We start from the raw sequence: 22,059 nt of genomic DNA on the forward strand, positions 1-22,059 counted from the left end.
GAGCTACAGGTGGGGGTGAATGGGGAAGCATTAGTTAAAGGATACAAAGTTTCAATTATATGAATAAGTACTAGAGATCCACTGCACACTATAGCGCCTATAGTTAACAATACATATTATACACTTCAAAATTTCTCAGAGGGTAAATCTTATGTTAAATGTTCTTACCACAGAACAATGACAGTAATAATAAAGAGATCATGAGGAAACTTTTGGAGATAATGGTTTGTCTAGGTCACATATTGTGGTTATGGTTCTACAGATGAATATCTCTAAACTCATCAAGTTGTATACATTGAATATGAACAGCTTTCATATATATAAATGAAACCTTACTAATGTGGTTTAAACAAATATAAAGAAGTGTTTCCAAAAGAATAACCTCCACAAAGCTCAGAGAATGATTTGCACATATACTGACAGCTTTAGTGCAAATCAAATTGTTTCTTCATCTTTATGAACGCTGAGCTATTATCCTTTCATTGAAAACTACTGCTTAAGCACACTAAAATATCAGACTATAGGGTGTGGGGACAGGAACTGCAACTGACTGAAACCAAGTGGAACAGTTTCAAATTATTATGTACTGGCTCTGAAAACAAAGGTCTATGGCTGAAAGTGGTAATGTGTGGGAGAGGCTCATAACTGGGGATTCTCTAAATCAGTTTTCATGTAAATTATAATATTTATTAAGGAATAAGTAAAATGTATAAATATAACCTGCCTGTATATTACTAAAATCAACATTACTGACAACAATCATTTAGAAATTAGGACAGCAAAAGGTTTTTGCAGGTGATAGTATTTTATCACTGACAATAATTCTGTTTAGATTTATCAGTAGTGCTGATAACAAAAAGTAGACTAGTGTTATTTGGTTTTATTATTGCTTTTACATGCAGACAATGCATCCCCTTCATTTCTGCACCCAGAGCAGTACTACTCCCATTATAGGACCATTGCCCCATTACCTTGCCTTTATTATGCCACTGAGTAGAAGGGTGACTCAAATCCAGGCCCTATCATTTACAACAGTATGACTGTAGGAGAGATATTACTTAACTTTCTGTAAGTGGGGAACTTTTTTCTCATATGATTAGTGTGAGAACTAAGTTAGTACATACATACACATATATATGAATATAAATATTCATTTGAGTATTTATATACTTGAGAAGATATGTCTATTCACACATGAATATTTATATACAAATATGCCATCTGTTGTCTGTGGTATACACACACACACACACACACACACACACACACACACACACACACAGATAATTTGGACTATTTTACCAAACCATACATTGTAATTCTAATTCATAATCATTCTCATACTGATACCTTGTTTTATTTTTTTCTATATGAAATTATATAATTACAATATTATGTCTATACCATTATGATATATTAATCATATCACATATATAATTATTTTCTCTTGCTCTTTATAGCATATGCACATGAAATCAATCCTTAGCAGTCCTTATCTGTCTTTTTACCGTTTAGAATGATGTTTGACAAATAGTACAAAAGTACAAACTCAAATATTTCTTGAATTAAACAGTGCACATATATATGTAGAGAGAGAGAGAGAAAGAGATAGCAAGAGAGAGACAGAGAATGATACAATTATATAAACACCTGGGCCAATAGCTATGCCATTTGTTGGTTAGCATTAGAAGAGGGCCAGGTTTTAGGGAAGAGTGAGAGTTTTGTTTTGAACCTGGTTTAAGTATTACTAAGGACAGGATTAAGAAGATATCAGTGATAGAGGGATAAAATTAGACATGAGTGCTGACACATTATTTAAAGAGAAAGAAATTTTAAGGAAATAAGACATCAACTGTGCAACAAGATGATGAGAATTCTAGTTAGAAAACTTTCCATTTGGTTTAGCAACATGGAGATATTAGCAACAGTAGTGATGATGGATTTGTAAGGGTGGAAGCCAGCTGAGAAAGGGTAAAAGAGTAACTGATAGATTAGGAAGTAGAAGTTGTTTGTAGAAAACATTTTCGAGAATACTAATAGAGAGCCAATCAATATGGCCATGGCTGGAGGAAGATTTTTTATAATGATGCTTTTAATAAAAAAGAGCTACACTGGTCAGTAAGGTAGAAACTGTTCACAGTGCCTATTGAGAACTGGAAAAATTGAGATGTGCCATAAATGTAAAACACATACCAGATTTTGCAGACTTGGTAAGAAGAAAATAAAGTAGATTGTTTCTTACACATATCTTCAGTGCATATCAAGGTGATAATATTTTTAATATGTTGAATTAAATAAAATATATTATGAAAATTAGTTTTTCATGTTTGTTTTTACTTTTTAATGTAGTTATATATGTGGCTTGCATGATATCCCTATTGGACAGGGCTGATGTATAATATATTTGAATGCCTAACTCAGTTGAAGGAGAAAGAAGAAAGGAAGAGGAAAATATTCTCTCAAATTCTCAAGACAAAGAGAAGATGAGATTGTGAACAAGGTAGACTGGATTTGATCTTTTTTTTTTTTTTTTTTTGCGGTACGCGGGCCTCTCACTGTTGTGGCCTCTCCCGTTGCGGAGCACAGGCTCCGGACGCGCAGGCTCAGCAGCCATGGCTCACGGGCCCAGCCGCTCTGCGCCATGTGGGATCTTCCCGGACTGGGGCACGAACCTGTGTCCCCTGCATCGGCAGGCGGACTCTCAACAACTGCGCCACCAGGGAAGCCCTGGATTTGATCTTTGAGAGAAGGTAGGGAATGCATATAGATACAGGAAGGCTTCTTGAATTATTGGGGGAAAGTCAAAGGTTTATGTATGCTTTCTGTGTGTGATATTTGTGCCAGTGTTTCAGTAGATTGCTTTAATGTGGTTTGGATCCAAGATGCAAGCTGTAGTGGACATATACTAGGGTGGCCCCCCATGATTCCCATGCCTTAGTATTCACGCCTTTTATAATTTCCTTTAGGTGTGGGTGGGATCTGTGACTTGCTTCTAGCTAACAGAGTATGATGACAAAGTTGAGATTTTGCCAATGTAATTAAGATCGCCAATAAATTCTATTAGAATTAATCAGATGAACACCCTTAAAAGAAGCGCTGGGACCTCCTTGAGGTGAGATATTGCCCTTGCTGGCTTGATGAAGTAGGCTGCTATGCGGAGGAAGCCCACTTGCCAAAGAACTGTGGATGGCCTCTAGGAATGTTAAGCATCTTCTAAGACTTAAGAGTGGCCTCCAGCCTAGGACTAGCAGAAAGCCAATGCCCTCAGTTACACAGTCACAAGAAAATGACTCTTACCAACAACGTGAATGATCTTGGAAGTGGATTCTTCCCTAGTTGAGCCTCCAGATGAGGATGTTATCTGGCTAATAACCTGATGGTAACCTTTTGAAACCCTGAACAGAGTAGCCAGGGAAGCCATGTTTGGACTCCTGACCCACAAATACTGAGAGATAATAAACGCAGATTGTTTAAAATCACCAGGTTGGTGCTCATGTGTAACACAGCAACAGAAAAATAATAAAAAGGCTTCTTCAATTAAACAGTTTGAATGGTGCGCATCAGAGTTGTACAGACCTGAGTTCTAGTCTGAGATGTAGTGTTTAAATATTTTTTAATCTATGCACTTCCTTGTTTTAGATCACTTTCTTCTTCTGCAAAACAAAAACAAAACATTCTGGCCTAAATCAAATCTTTATGATTATCTCCAAATCCAACATTCTATTATTGTTCAATTGGTAAATATTCAGAGAATAATTCTCAATGGTCATTTTCTACAACTTTCAGAGCCATATTAAAACTTGGCACTTAAACTTTTCTGCAACTTTATACCATCCACAGACATTGGCAAGAGACATATAATGTACAAAACAGTGTGCACCAAAAGAATAAATATATAATTAATATGATAAAAATGTCATACAAATCCATTATTTAATTTGTATTTGGAAGTTTGCCAACAATGACTTCTGAAGATCTTTTTGGAAAGAAAAATCTACTGGTGTTTTATATTAATCTTAGATTTTTAAGTGCTTAAAAGCTTGAGTTTTCTTTAAAGTAAATAATACCTAACCATGAAAATAGAATATTATAGTAGGCATACAACAACATTTTCAATACAAGAAACAACAATTTGTGCCTTTCTAAAATTACCCAGCCAAACCTGTGTCACCTGGTAAAAATAAAAAACTGCTTCTCAGCCCTAGAAGTTGAGTCTGATTATGAAGAGACTCAGCTACTTTCTTCCCTTCTTATAAATGTGTCAAATTACAGATGAGCTTACATTTTAATAGCAAACTTAATGGGAGGGTCTTAGAGTAAAATGTACACACACACTTCATAAAAGCAACTGGCAGATTTTGAAAATGAATGATGGTAAATAATAAACTCAAGATAGCAAGTATCTTGTAGGGTGGTACCGAGCCCTATATTTATTCCTGTCAGAGTTAATATTTCCATTGATGATCTATAAAAATAAGTAAAGCATCACACTAACCATATTTTCACGTGAAATTACATTGAAGGAACGCGTGGAGGGAAGAGAAACAGTGCAAAACAAATAGACTGTGACAAGATCATAGCAAACCCCTCTAGTTGTTGACAGTGTAAAACTTCAATCTAAGAGTTCTTCACACAAATCAGAGTAGAAATGAATGCCAATGGGGTCAGTGATGATTTCATTATTTGGAGCTGAAATACGGAAAGGCATGTGAGAAAGAAATATTGGAATGTGTCAAAAGATGATTCATTATTGTACAAAAATTTAACACAAATATATTCAGGAAGAAATAGAAAGGAAACACAACAGTATGTTTTCTAACTTGAAAATGAACTGTAAAATTTGAAACAGTAGATCTGCAGAAATTAAATGGCCTAACATATGAATTTGTTTGGGTGGGAGAAAGAACCATGAGGCCTGAATTAGTCACAAAATCACTCCTTATGTCATCTGTTATATATAAACTAAAATAACAACATCATTTTTACATTGTGAATGAGGAACTGTTTCTGATAAGTGTAAAGCACATTTGGCACAAAGTTGGGTTCTTCTGGAAATAAGGTCTTTCTTGTGTTTATTCCTATACTTGAAAGCAAACATTGTACTTTCTTTTTCTTTGGGAAGTTAATATTTGTGATACATAGTTTCTTCTATCCTTCCCAGGTATTTATAAAATAAAATTATACAACAGCATTTGCCCTCTTACATTACTCTATGAAACAATAACTTTTCAGGTACCGTTCGTGAACGAACGGTTGCCTTCAGGAATTAGAAAAAGAGATACTTGGAATGAGGTGAACTCCATATTTTCCCAGCTATGCTGGGAAAGTAGCTAAATTTCTCTGAACTTCTGTTTCCACAACAAGAAAATGGAAACTCAAATAAGTTAATTTTATCTGCAAAAGTACTGAATGCATATAAATGATATGTATATAAAATGTTATGGCAACTACATTTCATCCTATCCAGGCAAAAAATACATAAAGTGCTAGCCATCAATGGCTGGGCTGACAATTACTATATCTATATCCAATGCATTTCCTTTTTTCACAACCTGCTTCCATCTGCCTTCTATTGATTGTGTGAGCAAGTTGATTGTTTCCTCATACTCTCCCCTGCCCCTCCTCCATGCATCTAAAAGTTGTAGAACAACATGATAGCCAAGAAAGCACTTATAGAATTTCCCCCTTGAGCAAAGGTTTTTAAAGTTAAAATCTTAAAAATTGAAAGCAAATTAAAATCATAAAGATGAAAACATAAAACACCAATGACATCACATTCTTTCTTTAGACTTACTGTAGAAACACACAATCCAAACTTTCCTGTTTTGTAATAATCATCAAAATTGGAATTCAAAACAGGACATGTGAAGCAAGTTTTGTGAAACTATTATGTATTATTTCTATCATATTATCATATCAAACTTCTGTCAAAGTTTCTGATCATAGGTACAAGAAGAGATGGGGGAAAGGGAGATAAATGTTCTACTTCTTTTCTTCTACCCTTTAAGATTTAAATCACTTTAAGGTAAAGAAATAAAAGTTGTCTAAAGTGGCTTATACACAGTGATGAAACCAGACTACTTCTAATATATCCATGCATTTGAATCTTTTGCAGAGGGTTCATTAATCTTATATCTCTCTCATCTTTCTTTCTTATAATAGTATTTTTGACTAATATCTGTTCATGATTTACGCACTAACTGAATGTAGACATTGACATCTTTGAGAAAAACAATCCTAGGCTGGTTGATTTAATTACTTATTTGGCAATTATTTAATATTCCTAAACAGTTGTTTGCTTGTTAACAAAATGAAGATATTAATAGCTTTCAGTTCTAGATAAACCCTAAGCCAATTAAAGATACAGGGTCTGATGAGCGGCACTGGAAAAAAAACATTTTCATAGCCTTTTCTATTTAACTACATCAAATAAACCAATATAGTTAAATAGAAACTGATCAAATAAACCTATAAAATCTAACCTTCAAAACAATGACTTATTTATTAGGAAGCAGTAGATGATGGGAGAGTACTGAGCCCCAGTCTTAACACTGGGCAGAATGGCCTACTGGTTGAGTGATAGTGTGACACCTAACTTCATTCCTTATCTTCCAACAAATAGGCATTAAATAAGTGGCCCCAAGGTAACCAAGCCATAGTCCAAGCAAAAGCACTGAACTTATCACCCGACACATAATTCATAAAGGAATACATCTACTCTAAGAGAATATGTCCACAGTTTGAGATTATCTAATAAGAGAAAAGTGGAAATTAGGAGATATTGGAAAAATCATACATATTTTTTGCCTTGTCCACTGTTTTTCTTTCCTTGATAGAATCCAATGTTATTCTGAATATCTATTAAATAATTAGGTATCTTTATAAGGGTTGAACAACAACAACAAAAACCTCACTTGAAAATGAGAATAAAACTTTGGTTATCGTGTAAAGATAGCCATACTAGTAATATAAAGAGCAGGAACCAATAAGAAACTATTTATAAGGTAGTACAACCTTGAGCACTGGCACTTTGGCTTTTCATTATTTTCCTAAGGTGACCCACTTGGACCAACCTTAATTAAGAATTGTACCCTCATAAAATAGATATTACCTTAATTACTATGCATGGAATGTCAATACTCATACTCCCACTTGCTATTTGTAAAGGGATAATAATCAAAACATATTTATTCTGAAGCTATAAAGAAACATAAAGCTGGAATGCATGGTAAGGTCATTTTGTCTATTTTCTTTTTTTATGTGATTGCAATGAAAATAAATGACTAAAACTCTCCGTTTGAAAAACTTTAGAGCATATTTTTCACCTTTTTAAAGCAATGTCAAAATAATACCACAGGAAAAAAATATAAGCTTAAAAACATTTTTATGGTATGTGTGTTATAATTTGACTCACTTTTTCCCATTGTTCTTAAAAAGAAGTTTTAATAATCTTCCAAAATTATTTTCCATTTTTAATACCCCCAAGTCCTACATATGCCATGTGAAAGAATTTCAATCTAAAATGGAACCAGAGAATATAAAATGGAAAATCTTCTACATGTGTCCTCAGGAAAACAAAACTTAAGAACTGAGGTGCTGATTTCCCATAAATGTCTGATTTACAGAAAACTGATAGTATTGGAATGTTCTTAAATGATAGGAAGTTGGTCAGGGAACCTTGGGAAATTTTGCTTATGGTTTCCAGAGGCATGAACAAGAAATGACTCTGGGTGAGTTGGTCTCGTAAATTAAGCTGAACTGAGCTTTGTTTGTGGACTGGGCTGGTTTTGTCTCCTCAGAAATGGTCTCCATTTGTTTTTTTATTTTAGCAGACTCTAACTGAACTCTCAGCATATCCCAAATCCTCAACAGACTCATCTGTAGCTTGCTACAGTTTATGTGTTCTGAACTGCAATTCTTCTGCTAATCCTAAATGAAACTCAGCTTTTTGATAATTTTGAGCTTGCCTCATTTTATCTTTTTCTTTAGGTAGACATTCCTTGGCACTGGAAGTGGGATCCAAAGGAGATGACCCCCAAAGGACAATGACCCTCAGAATTGTGTGAAGTACCCACACAAAAGCCCTTGAGCTCATCGCTTCTGTGAGTCATTGTCTACTTTTGGCTTGGTGATTCTCCTCTTAGATTCTGGTCTCCCTCCATTCGGTTGAGCTTTCTGACTTTGTTAAGGGTCTGTTTAAAGGTTTTATCCTTTTTGGTGAGTCATTGTTCGTTTTCTTGTAGGAAACATGCTAGAATTTCAGTGTAATTCCTTTGGAATGCTAGAGAGCAAAAATTAAAAATTCTGTCAGTGGGCACAGGTTGAGCAAGTAAATGCTGTTAGAGTGCTAGCCACCTCCCTTTAGAGACTTTGGTCTCTAAGGCAAAGACTTATGTGAGAGCACAAATTGGTCACAGACACTGGTCACAAATGTCAGGCCAGACTGACATTAGGTCATCTGCCAACTGCAAGACAATTTACATGTAACAAGGGACAGCTGGTCACAGGTCGAACAACTAGGGCAAACGCTGTCTTCCAGGAGAAAAAAAGAGAAAGACAGTATGTATCCCATGAAAGGCACACTGTAAAACAAAACATAACTCCCAACCCTGAGCACACCCATTAGGCTATTTAGGAATTCTGCTTTTGCTCTCAAGAAAACCTCTGAGATATGAGATTCTAGTCATCCCAGTGCTCTTCAGGGATCCTAACTGATTTTATGTTAAAAAATTATGGTCTCTCCTCATACGCATTTTTGACTAGATGGTCCAGTCTTACTAAAGATAACGTAGAACTCCAATGGCTGTTATGAAGAACTTTCAGTCTGCCCGAACATGATTTTCTCCAGACTAGAAAGACTGCAGCAATAGAATTAAACAATCTGAGTGGGATAACTATTTTAGTTGGTACCTAGAGGCTTCTAAATATATTCAGGATTTTTAAATTACCTCTTTTTAAACTATTATTTCTAAGTTAACTGAAAGAAATAAACAAAGGAGATAAACAGGCAGCTAAGGCCTCTTCCTTGGTGACATGAGCCAAGGTTCCCCTAAACCCATTACTCTCCCCTCTCTATATCCACCTTTGCCTTCTTCAAACCCCCTTTTTTTATCTAGACTCCCCTTCTTCTCTAGTGAGTAAACTTTACCAACTGAGCCAATTAAAACTTTCCCTTTTAAAATTAGGTCTTCTGGGGACTTCCCTGGTGGTCCAGTGGTAAAGAATCCACCTTACAATGCAGGGGATGTGGGTTTGATCCCCGGTCAGGGAACTAGATCCCACATGCCATGTGGCAACTAAGCCCGTGTGCCACAACTACTGAGCTCTCGCACCTCAACTAGAGAGCCTGCATGCTGCTAACTACAGAGCCTATGTGCTCTGGAGCCCATGCATCACAACTACAGAGCCCACGTGCCCTGGAGCCTGCATGCCGCAACTAGAGAGAGAAAACCCACATGCCACAACTAGAGAGAAGCCTGCATGCTACAACAAAAGATTCCGCATGACTCAACGAAGATCCTGCGTGCTGCAACTAAAGACCTGATGCAGCCAAAAATAAATAGAAATAAATAAATAATAAATAAATCTTAAAAAAAATTGTCTCCTGAGGATTCCTGCTAAACCATTAATTAATTTTGTTCCACGGACCAAAGCGGAACTTGGAGCTATAGTAAACTATTTTCCCAAGGTAACTGGGGATCCTCATAGATTTGCCAAATCAGTATTATAATTCAAACTTAACCTGATTTCTCCGATCTTTATCAGTTAATCCACATGCTTACTGGAGGAGGTCAAGCCCAGCATTGAATGAAAACTGCTTATTGGGAAATCCCCAAACAATATTTGAAATTCCAAGTCAGTCAGACAATAGCTCTTTTATATGACCAAGCTCCTGCCATACCCCAAGGCTACATCTTGCCATCCTGAGGGCTTTCCATCAGCCAGTACATGGGAACAAAATTAACGCATGCACCCGAAAGCCTGTTGAATCTATTCATGATTACTACAGCAGAATCCAAATGTTTTTAAAGAAAATATGGACTCCCTATATACATTGCATCTAGCAGGGTGGCCTTTATTTCAATGTTTTAGTTAAAACAGAGATCTATCTCTGTTAGTCAAGAGAACCCACACAGAATGAAAAATAATGTCCACCCTGAACTTGTCAATGTAGCTAACCAGTTAACCCACACCCCAGAAGATGATTCCAGAAAAAGGGCAACTAAAATTTTACATCTCTGACTTCAACAGATGGAATCTCCCAAGCAGACTCTTCCTAACTGATTTTGTCATTATGGTTAAAAAAAAAAAAAAACATAAAACAAAACCTGGCCATTGGAAGAGAGACTGCCACAAACTTTTTTTAAAAGTCTAGACAATTACAGCTTTCCAAGACCCAAGGGTCAAACTCATCCCAGTGATGGGACTCCAAAGAAGCCCATAGACTGTTCCCATTCTACCATTAAATAGACTGGGGAAACTACTCTCCAGATCCGGTAAAAATCCCTTACATATCAATTGACACGGGAGCTACTCTATCAGTTCTCAGCCCTACTACAAATAAACAGTCCCTTCAAATAGTGGGGAGTTCAAATTAACCACAATGTGTCTTTATTTCTCAACCTATACCCTTTTGTTTGGGACCTTTGAAAGATAAACACCTGTTTTTCCTCAGTGATTAGGCTCCTGTTCATTTATTAGGATGAGATTTCCTAGAAAAATATCATGCTGCCATTTTCTCTTGAAAGAGAGAAATAAATCTTGTTAAAATCTCTTGAATTTAAGTCCCTTGAATCTAAGCCCCAAGAAAATCCAAACCTTTTCTCTCTCACATATACTTTACAAGCCATAGAAGAACAAATTTCAGGTACATCTCTGTTATTAAATTTAGTGTCTCCTAGTCTATGAGCAAAATCTTCCACAGACATAGACAGAATTCATATTGCTTTTCACTATGTTAAGATCCAAGTCAATCCCTCAAAACCTCTCTCCAAAATTAATCAATACCCTATAAACAAAGAAGCTTTACAGGGCATAAGACTTATCATAGATGACTATAAAGCACAAGAACTTATTATCCCTTGCAGTAGTCCTTGTAAAACCCGTTTTACCTATAAGAAAACATAATGGTCAAGAATAAAGATTTGTTCAAGATCTCCATGCAATACATAACATTGTTATTCCTCACCATCCTGTTGTTCCTTATCCCCATACATTACTAGCATTATTCCCTACTGAAAGCAAATTTTTCATCGTGATCAATTTATGCAAGGCATTGTTCAGTAGTATAGTTGATGAGGCTGGCCAATATATTCTTGCTTTTACCTTGGAAGGACAATATATCTGGACAGAAATGGCCCACCGTTTTTCTAAAGGTCCTTCTTACTTCTCACAAAATTTAAATGCTGACCTCGATGATACAAAATTTTCTGGAGGCTCTACCATACTACAGTATGTAGATAATTTACTTCTCTACTCACCCTCTCAAGCCTCCTCACAAGAAGACAGATTTCACCGTTACAGCTCTATCCAATATTTAGGATATTTAATATCAGAACAAGGATAACACCTAGATGCTGATAGGTTTCATGGCATCTTGAGCTTCCCAAAATCTAAAACCAAATGTCAATTATGAGGTTTTCTTGGGCTAGCTGGTTATTGTCACAATTGGATTCCAAACTTCTCTTTAATGGCCCAGGCTTGTATATCTTACTAAAAACTATTAAACCTGACCCTGTTATCTGGAAAAACCAAGATGATCTAGCCTTTAAAATCTTAAAGGAAAGCTTAATAAATCCTCTTGCCCTTGGATATACAAACTATAAACTACCCTTTTTTCCTTTTTGTTTATGAAAAAGAGGGTAATACTCTCAGAGTACTTACTCAAAACATGGGGGCTACCACAACATCTAGGTTATTACAACCAACAATTAGATCCCAACAATTAGGGCTACACCTGCTACTGCCTTTCTGGTAAAGGCCACTAAGGAAATAGTCTTAAGGTCCTCTTTGACCATCTTTGTACCTCATGCTGTCAAAGCTCTCTTGAACTCATATCATTCCCAACATTTTTCAGCTAGCTGTCTTACTTCTCATGAAATTCTCTTGCAGGACCGGCAAGATGACAGAGGAGTAAGATGTGGAAGTTACCTTCCTCCCCACAAATACATTAAGAATACATCTACATGTAGAACAGCGCCTACAGAACAACTACTGAATGCTGATAGGGGACCTCAGACTTCCAAAAAGGCAAGAAAATCCCCACGTAACTGGTAGGGAAGAAGAAAAAAAGAAAGAGGAAAGGAATTGGGATGGGACCTGCCCCTCTGGGAGGGAGCTGTGAAGGAGCAAAAGTTTCCACACACTAGGAAGACCATTCACTGGCGGGGACTGCAGGGTAGCTCTGGAACCTCAGAGGAGAGCGCAGCAACAGAGGTGCAGAGGCAGAGCGGAGAGATTCCCACACGGAGGATTGGTGCAGACTGGCACTCACCAGCCTGAGATGCTTGTCTGCTCACTTGCTGGGGCGGGTGGGGGCTGGGTGCTGAGGCTTGGTCTTCAGAGGTCAGAACCCAGGGAGAGGACTGGGGTTTACTGCATGAGGACAGCCGGGAGCCGGCTAGTGTGCCAGAGGTAGTTGGCAGGGAGTCTGGGAATAAGCCCGGGCCTGCCAGAGAGGCAAGAGACCTTTGTTGTGGGGTGCTTGAGGAGTGGCCTGCCATAGGACCTTCCTGCTTCACACGCTCACAGAGAGCAGGGCAACACCTACATGAGCACAAGCACAAGCCGTGGCTGTTATATCTGACCCCAGAGGCTGCCGTCCACCGCTGATACCAAGAGTCCTGTGTGCAAGGCAGGTCACTGCCCACACCTTCCCAGCAGCCTGTGGAGCCCACCACTGCCAAGGGTCCTGCGATTGGGGCCAACTTCCCCAGGAGAACGCACAGCACGCCTCAGGCTCCTGCAGCTTCACGCTGGCCTCTGCCACAGAAGGCACTCCCTGCACATTCTGATTGTGACTGCCATATCCCTCCCTCTTCCCAGCCTGAGTGAGCAAGTGAGCCCTAATCAGCTGCTGCTTTCACACCCTTTTGCCTGTGCAGGGAACAGATGTCTGAGGGCGACCCACTCCCAGAGGTGGGGCCAAAACCAAAGCTAAACCCCAGGGGCTGTGCAACCAAAGAAGAGAAAGGGAAATCTCCCCGTGCAGCTGCAGAAGCAGTGGATTAAATCCCTGCAATCAGCTTGGCAAGCCCTGCATCTGTAGAATACCTGAATAGACAACAAGTTTTCCCACAATTGAGGCTGTGGACTTTGGGGGCAAGTACATGTGGGAGTAAGGTCAGATCAGTCTGAGCTGGCCCCACAGTGCCCACAGCAGGTTCAGAGACCTACCTAGAAGTACTGGAGGACTTCCTGTGGAGGCAGGGATTGGCTGTGGCTCACTATGGGGGCAAAGACACTGACAGCTAAGGCCACAGGAAAATATCACTACTTTTTTTTTTGTTGTTCAGTTGTTCTTTTTGTATTATTCTTTTAATTTTAATGTTTTATTTACTTTTTCTTTTTTATGCTTTTACTTTTAGTATATTTTTATTCTATTTATTTTTTTCCTACTTCTATTGTAATTTTTCATTACACAGTTTTTTCCTTGTTTTTTCCCTTTGTTTTGCTTTGTTTTCATTTTATTTTTAACTATATTTTACATTTTTCTATTTTTACTTTATTACTTTGTTATATATTTTTTCCTTTTGTTTTCGTCTTTCATCTTTGCATTTTTTTGAGTTTTGTGGGTTAGTTTTATGCTTTCATTGCCTTTTTTTTATTTTGCTTTCTGCATTTGATGTGTTTCTGGTTTTATGTTTTTTGTAGATTTTAGTGTTTGTTTTCATTTTTGGGTTTATTGATTTGGTTGCTCTCTTCTTTGTTTTTGCTTTTTCTTTTCTTTTTGTGAGTGTGTGTGTGTATGTTTCTTTGTGTAATTTGTCTGTTTAGTTTTGCTTTCACCACTTGTCTTGGCGTTTTGTCTGTTCGTTTTTCTTTTTGTTTGTTTGTTTGTTTTCTCTGGTTTCTGGGGTTTTTTGTTTGTTTGTTTTCTTGTTCCTTTTCTTCCACACCGTGTGTCTTGTAGGGTCTTGGTGCTCCAGCTGGGGGTCAGGCCTGAGCCTCCAAAGAGGGAGAGCTGAGTCCAGGATTTTGGACCACCAGAGAACTCCCAGCCCCATGGAATATTAATCGGTGAGAGCTTGCCCAGAGGTCTCCATCTTAACACAAAGACCTGGCTCCACCCAATGGCCAGCAAGCTCCAGTGCTGGATGCCTCATGACAAACAGCTGGCAAGACAGGAACACAACCCCACCCATTAGCAGACAGGCTGCCTAAAGTAATACTAAGCTCACAGACACCATAAAACACACCACCAGAAGCACGCCTGCCCATCAGAAGAACAAGATCTACCTCCACCCACAGAACGCAGGCACCAGTCCCCCCAACCAGGAAGCCTACACAAGCCAGAGGGGACAGACAACAGAAGTAAAAGGAACTACGACCCTGCAGCCTGCAGAAAGGAGACCCCAAACACAGTAAATTAAACAAAATGAGAAGACAGAGAAATATGCAGCAGATGAAAGAGCAAGGTAAAAACCCACCAGACCAAAAAAATGAAGAGGAGATCTACCTGAAAAAGAGTCTACCTGAAAAAGAATCCAGAGTAATGATAATAAAGATGATCCAAAATCTCGGAAAGAGAATGGAGAAAATACAAGAGACATTTAACAAGGACCTAGAAAATCTAAAGAACAAACAAACACTGTTGAACAACACAATAAATGAAATTAAAAATTTTCTAGAAGGAATCAATAGGAGACTAACTGAGGCAGAAGAACAGATAAGTGAGCTGAAGGATAGAATGGTGGAAATAACTGCTGTGAAGCTGAACAAAGAAAAAAGAATGAAAAGAACTGAGGACATCTATCATTGGACATTTAGGTTGTTTCCATGTCCTGGCTATTGTAAATAGTGCTGCAATTAACACTGTGGTACATGTGTCCTTTTGAATTATGGTTTTCTCAGGGTATATGCCCAGTAATGGGATTACTGGGTACAGATGAACCTATTTGTAGGGCAGGAATAGAGATGTAGAGGAAGAGAACTGACATGTAGACACAGTAGGGGAAGGAGAGGATGGGACGAACTGGGAGATTAGGTTTGACATAGATACACGACCATGTGTAAAATAGCTAGCTAGTGGAAACCTGCTGTATAGCACAGCAAGCTCAGATCAGTGCTCTGTGATGACCTAGATGGGTGGGGGGAGGGGAGAATGGTGGTCCAAGAGGGAGTGGATATAGGTATACATATAGCTGATTCACTTCATTGTACAGAAGAAACTAACACAAAACTGTAAAGCAATTTTACTCCAATTAAAAAAAAAAAGAATTGAGGATGGTCTCAGAGACCTCTGAGATAACATTAAATGCACCCACATTTGAATTATAGGGGTCCCAGAAGAAGAGAAAAAGCAAGGGTCTGAGAAAATATTTGAAGAGGTTATAGTCGAAAACTTCCCTAACATGAAAAGGAAATAGCCACCCAAGTCCAGGAAGCACACATTCCCGTACACGGTAAACATAAGGAGAAGCACACCAAGACACATATTAATCAAACTATCAAAAATTAAATGCAAAGAAAAAACATGAGCACAGATTCCTGTACACGTTAAACACAAGAAGCACACCAAGACACATATTAATCAAACTGTCAAAAATTAAATGCAAAGAAAAAACATTAAAAGCAGGAAGGGAAAAGCAACAAATAACATACAAAGGAATCCCCATAAGGTTATCAGCTGATTTTGCAGCAGAAACTCTGCAGGCCAGACGGGAGTGGCAGGATATATTTTAAATGACGAAAGAGAAAAACGTACAACCAAGATTACTCTAACCAGCAAGGATATCATTCAGATTCAATGGAGAAGTTAAAACCTTTACAGAGAAACAGAAGCTAAGAGAATTCAGCCCCATCAAACCAGTTCTACAACAAACACTAAAGGAACTTCTCTAAGTGGGAAACATGAGAGAAGAAAAGGACCTACAAAAACAAACCCAAAACAATTAAGAAAATGGTAATAGGAACATACATATAGATAATTAACTTAAATGTGAATGGATTAAATGCTCCAACCAAAAGCCATAGACTAGCTGAATGGATACAAAAACAAGGCCTGTATATATTCTGTCTACAAGAGACCCACTTCCGACCTAAGGACACATAAAGACTGAAAGTGAGGGGATGGAAAAAGATATTCCACGCAAATGGACTTCAAAAGAAAGCTGGAGTAGCAATACACAAATCAGACAAAATAGACTTTAAAATAAAGACTATTACAAGAGATAAAGAAGGATACTACATGTTGATCAAGTGATCAATCCAAGAAGAAATAACAATTGTAAATATTTATGCACCCAATATAGAAGCACCTGAATACATAAGGCAAATGCTAACAGCCATAAAAGGGGAAGTTGACAGTAACATGATAATAGTATGGAACTTTAACACCCCACTCACACCAATGGACATATCATCCAAACAGAAAATAAATAAGGAAACACAAGCTTTAAGTGACACATTAGACCAGACGGACTTAACTGATACTTATAGGGCATTCCATCCAAAAACAACAGAATACACTTTCTTCTCAAGTGCACACGGAACATTCACCAGGATAGTTCACATCTTGGGTCACAAGTTAAGCCTATGTAAATTTAAAAAAATTGAAATCATATCAAGCATCTTTTCCGACCACAATGCTATAAGACTAGATATAAATTACAGAAAAAAATCTGTAAAAAACACAAACACATGGAGGCTAAACAACACACTACTCAATAACCAAGAGATCACTTAAGAAATCAAAGATGAAATCAAAAAATACCTAGAAAAAAATGACAATGGAAACAGGATGACCCAAAATCTGTGGGATGCAGCAAAAGCAGTTCTGAGAGGAAAGTTTATAGCAATACAATCCTACCTCAAGAAGCAAGAAAAATCTCAAATAAACAACCTAACCTTACACCTAAAGCAATTAGAGAAAGAAGGAAAAAAAAATACCCCAAGTTAGCAGAAGGAAAAAAATCATAAAGATCAGATCAGAAATAAATGTAAAAGAAATGAAGGAAACAACAGAAATGATCAATAAAACTATAAACTAATTTGAAAAGATAAACAAAATTGATAAACTATTATCCAGACTCATCAGGAATAAAAGGGAAAGACACAAATCAACAGAACTAGAAACAAAAAAGGAGAAGTAACAACTAACACTGCAGAAATACAAAGGATCATGAGAGACTACTACAAGCAACTATATGCCAATAAAATGGACAACTGGAAGAAATGGACAAATTCTAAGAAAAGTACAACCTTCCAAGACTGAGCCAGGAAGAAATAGAAAATATGAACAGGGCTTCCCTGGTGGCGCAGTGGTTGAGAGTCCGCCTGCCGATGCAGGGGACGCGGGTTCGTGCCCCGGTCCGGGAGGATCCCGCGTGCCGCGGAGCGGCTGCGCCCGTGAGCCATGGCCGCTGGGCCTGGGCGTCCGGAGCCATTGCTCCGCAATGGGAGTGGCCACAGCAGTGAGAGGCCCGCGTACCACAAAAAAAAAAAAAAAAAAGAAAAAAAAAAAGAAAATATGAACAGACCAGTCACAAGCAGTGAAATTGAAACTGTGATTAAAAATCTTCCAACAAAAGAATGCCCAGGGCCAGAAGTCTTCACAGGCTAATTCTATCAAACATTTAGAGAAGAACTAACACCTATCCTTCTCAAACTTTTGCAAAATATAACAGAAGGATGAACACTCCCAAACTCATTCTAGAGGCCACCATCACCCTGATACCAAAACCAGACAAAGATGTCAAAAAAAAAAAAAAAGAAAGAAAATAACAGGCCAGTATAACTGATGAACATAGATGAAAAAGTCCTCAACAAAATAATAGCAAACAGAATCTGACAACACATTAAAATGATCATTCACCATGATCAAGTGGGGTGTATCCCAGGGAGACAAGTATTCTTCAATATAGGCAAATCAATCAATGTGATACACCAAGTTAAGAAACTGAAGGATAAAAACCATATGATCATCTCAATAGATGCAGAAAAAGCTTTTGATAAAATTCAACACCCAATTATGATAAAAACTCTCCAGAAAGTGGGCATAGAGGGAACCTACCTCGACATAATAAAGGCCATATAAGACAAACCAACATCCAACATCACTTTCAATGGTGAAAAACTAAAAGCATTTCCTCTAAGATCAGGAACAAGAAAAGGCTGCCCACTCTCACCACTATTATTCAACGTAGTTTTGGAAATTTTAGCCACAGCAATCAGAAAAGAAAAAGAAATAAAAGGAATCCAAACTGGAAAAGAAGACATAAAAGTGTCACTGTTTGCAGATGACATGATACTATACATAGAGAATCCTAAAGATGCCACCAGAAAACTACTAGAGCTCATCAATGAATTTGGTAAAGTAGCAGGATACAAAATTAATGCACAGAAATCTCTTGCATTCCTATGTAGTACTAACAATGAAAAATCAGGAAGAGAAATTAAGGAAACACTCCCATTTACCACTGCAACAAAAAGAATAAAATACCTAGGAATAAACCTACCTAAGGAGCAAAAAACTGTATGCAGAACACTATAAGACACTAATGACAGAAATCAAAGATGATACAAACAGATGGAGAGATATACCATGTTCTTGGATTGGAGGAATCAACATTGTGAAAATGACTATATTACCCAAAGCAATCTACAGATTCAATGCAATCCCAATCAAATTACCACTGGCATTTTTCACAGAACTAGAGCAAAAAATTTTACAATTTGTATGGAAACACAAAAGACCCCGAATAACCAAAGCAATCTTGAGAAAGAAAAATGGATCTGGAGGAATCAGGCTCCTCGACTTCAGACTATACTACAAAGCTACAGTAATCAAGACAGTATGGTACTGGCACAAAAACAGAAATATAGATCAATGGAACAGGATAGAAAACCCAGAGATAAACCCATGCACTCATGGTCACCTTATCTTTGACAAAGGAGGCAAGAATATACAATGGAGAAAAGACAGCCTCTTCAATAATTGGTGCTGGGAAAACCAGACAGCTACATGTTAAAGAATGAAATTAGAACACTCTCTAACACCATACACAAAAGTAAACTCAAAATGGATTAAAGACCTAAATGTAAGGCCAGACACAATAAAACTTAGAGGAAAACATAGGCAGAACACTCTTATGACATGAATCACAACAAGATCCTTTTGACCCACCTCCTAGAGAAATGGAAATAAAAACAAAAATATACAAATGGGACCTAGTGAAACTTAAAAGCTTTTGCACAGCAAGGAAAACATAAACAAGACAAAAAGGCAACCCTAGAATGGGAGAAAATATTTGCAAATGAAGCAACTGACAACGGATTAATCTCCAAAATACACAAGCAGCTCAATACCAAAAAGACAAACAACCCAGTCCAAAAATGGGCAGAAGACCTATGTAGACATTTCTCCAAAGAAGACATACAGATGGCCAAAAAACACATGAAAAGATGATCAACATCACTAATCATTAGAGAAATGCAAATCAAAACTATAATGAGGTATCATCTCACACTGGTCAGAATGGCCATCATCAAAAAATCTACAAACAACCTACAAACAATGCTGGAGAGGGTGCAGAGAAATGGGAACCCTCCTGCACTGTTGGTGGGAATATAAATTGATATAGCCACTATGGAGAACAGTATGGAGGTTCCTTACAAAAACTAAAAATAGTACTACCATATGACCCAGCAATCCCACTACTGGGCATATACCCTGAGAAAACCATAATTCAAAAAGATACATGTAGCACAGTGTTCATCGCAGCACTATTTACAATAGCCAGGACATAGAAACAACCTAAATGTCCATTGACAGATGAATGGATAAAGAAAATGTGGCACATATAGACAATGGAATATTACTCAGCCATAAAAAAAAGCAAAATTGAGTTATTTGTAGTGAGGTGGATAGACCTAGCATCTGTCATACAGAGTGAAGTAAGTCAGAAAGAGGAAAACAAATACTGTATGCTAACACATATATGTGGAATCTAGAAAAATGGTACTGATGAACCTAGTTGTAGGGCAGGAACAAAGATGCAGACATTGAGAATGGACTTGAGGACACAGTGGGGGAAGGGGAGGCTGGGACATAGTGAGAAAGTAACATTGACATATATACACTACCAAATGTAAAATAGATAACTAGTGGGAAGCTGCTGCATAGCACAGGGAGATCAGCTCAGTGCTTTGTGAAAACCTAGAGGGGTGAGATAGGGAGGGTAGAGGGAAGGCTCAAGAGGGAGGGGATATGTGGATATATGTATGCATATAGCTGATTCACTTTGTTGTACAGCAGAAACTAACACAATATTGTAAAGGATTTATACTTCAATAAAAATGTATAAAAAATATTCTCTTGCTAACCAACCTTCATGTCACTCTCATTCATCATAACAACCTCAATCCAGTTACTCCTTTTCCTCCTTTCATGGACAAAACCTCCCATATCTATTTGAGTTTGATCAATCACGTATCAACCCCTTGTAATGAGTTATAAGAAACCCACTTGACAAATGTTGATTGTTCATGGTTTACTGATGGCTCTTACTTGAAAAATGAAAACGGCAAATATTGTGCTAGATATGCAATATCAACTCCTTTTGAGGTCCTTGTGGCTGCACCCCACCTTTGTCCACTTCAGCCCAACAAGCTGAATGATACGCTTTTATTGAAGCATGTATTCTAGCAGAAGGTAAAATTGCAAACGTCTATACTGGTATTTGTCATGCCTTGGAGTAGCCCATGATTTTGGAATGTTATAGAAACGTGATTTCTTTACTTCCAGTGGAGACAAATTTTAAAATGGTCCCTATGTCCAAAAGTTGAGATGCCATACTCTGGCATGCAGCTTGGCTATTATTAAAGTCCCTGGGCATTCTCTCTGGAATCCAAAGTAAAGCACCTCACTGATATCTCTGCAAAAATGCTGCTCTTATAGGATCCACAGACCAAACCTCTCTCATGGTCCAGAAAACTACTTCCTCTAGTGACAACCTAAGAGAATTCACCAGGGAAATACAACAACTGGCCCCTGAAGAAGAAAAAGAAAATTGGAGATCTAAGGTCTGCTGGTATCATGAAGAAAAGAAACTCTGGTTCAGACCCAGTAACAAACTGGTCCTTCTAGAAAATTTAACATTTCTATTACTATCATACATAAATTAAATCATTGGCCTACTGATAAAATGATAATGTTCATGAATCAATATTTGTGGGGAAACATTGATAAGGCTGCAGAAAGCGCTTATCTTGCTTGTTCCATGTGTTCTAAATTTAACCCAGGGAAACCTATCCAAACTATTCCTGGATATTTTCAGTTACCCAATGAACCATCTGAGATTTGGGAAACGGATTTCATGAAATCACCCCCACTCATGAATGTTCTGCTAATGGTTTGTATATTTTCACATTGGACTGAAGGTTTTCATGAAGATATGTGACTGCTTCTTCTGTAGCTAAATCCCATTAGAAAAGGTTACTTCCAGTTGGGGAACCCCCCTTGAACTTCATAGTGATTGGAGAATCCACTTTACTTATCAAATATTTTGACAAGTCTGTGTTGTCTGGCCAGTTCTGTAGCACCTTCATTGTGCTTATCATGCTTAGTCCTCAGGACTGGCCGAGCATACAGATCTAATTATTAAGATTCAGTTAGCTGAATTAGTTGAAACCCTCCAAATACCCTGGCCAAGAGTATTACTGTTGGTTCTTCTAAATCTTAGATCTACTTCCTTCAGGATGCAAAAACTTACGTCTTTTGAAATAATTACAAGACAGCTGATGCACTTAGCCTCCCCCTTCTTTTGACTCACAGCTAATAAAGAAGGATATCTTTCAATTTTGCAAAGGCCTAATCAAGCCCATAGAAAATAACCATGC

The 22,059-nt window shown here is 37.8% G+C and overlaps 1 long non-coding RNA gene across 1 annotated transcript in view; it reads left to right on the forward strand.

The window, feature by feature from the left end:
* Positions 1 to 13,635, forward strand: part of LOC117199999 (uncharacterized) — a 101,487-nt gene extending 87,852 nt beyond the window's left edge. Inside the window, exons 2-3 of the long non-coding RNA XR_004481376.2 lie at positions 7,990 to 8,102; positions 12,112 to 13,635. This is a non-coding gene — a long non-coding RNA (uncharacterized LOC117199999). The remainder of the gene's footprint in view (positions 1 to 7,989; positions 8,103 to 12,111) is intronic.
* The last annotated feature ends 8,424 nt before the right edge of the window (positions 13,636 to 22,059 follow it).

The sequence above is a fragment of the Orcinus orca genome, chromosome 3 (assembly GCF_937001465.1).
Source record: "Orcinus orca chromosome 3, mOrcOrc1.1, whole genome shotgun sequence".
Classification (NCBI taxonomy): domain Eukaryota; kingdom Metazoa; phylum Chordata; class Mammalia; order Artiodactyla; family Delphinidae; genus Orcinus; species Orcinus orca.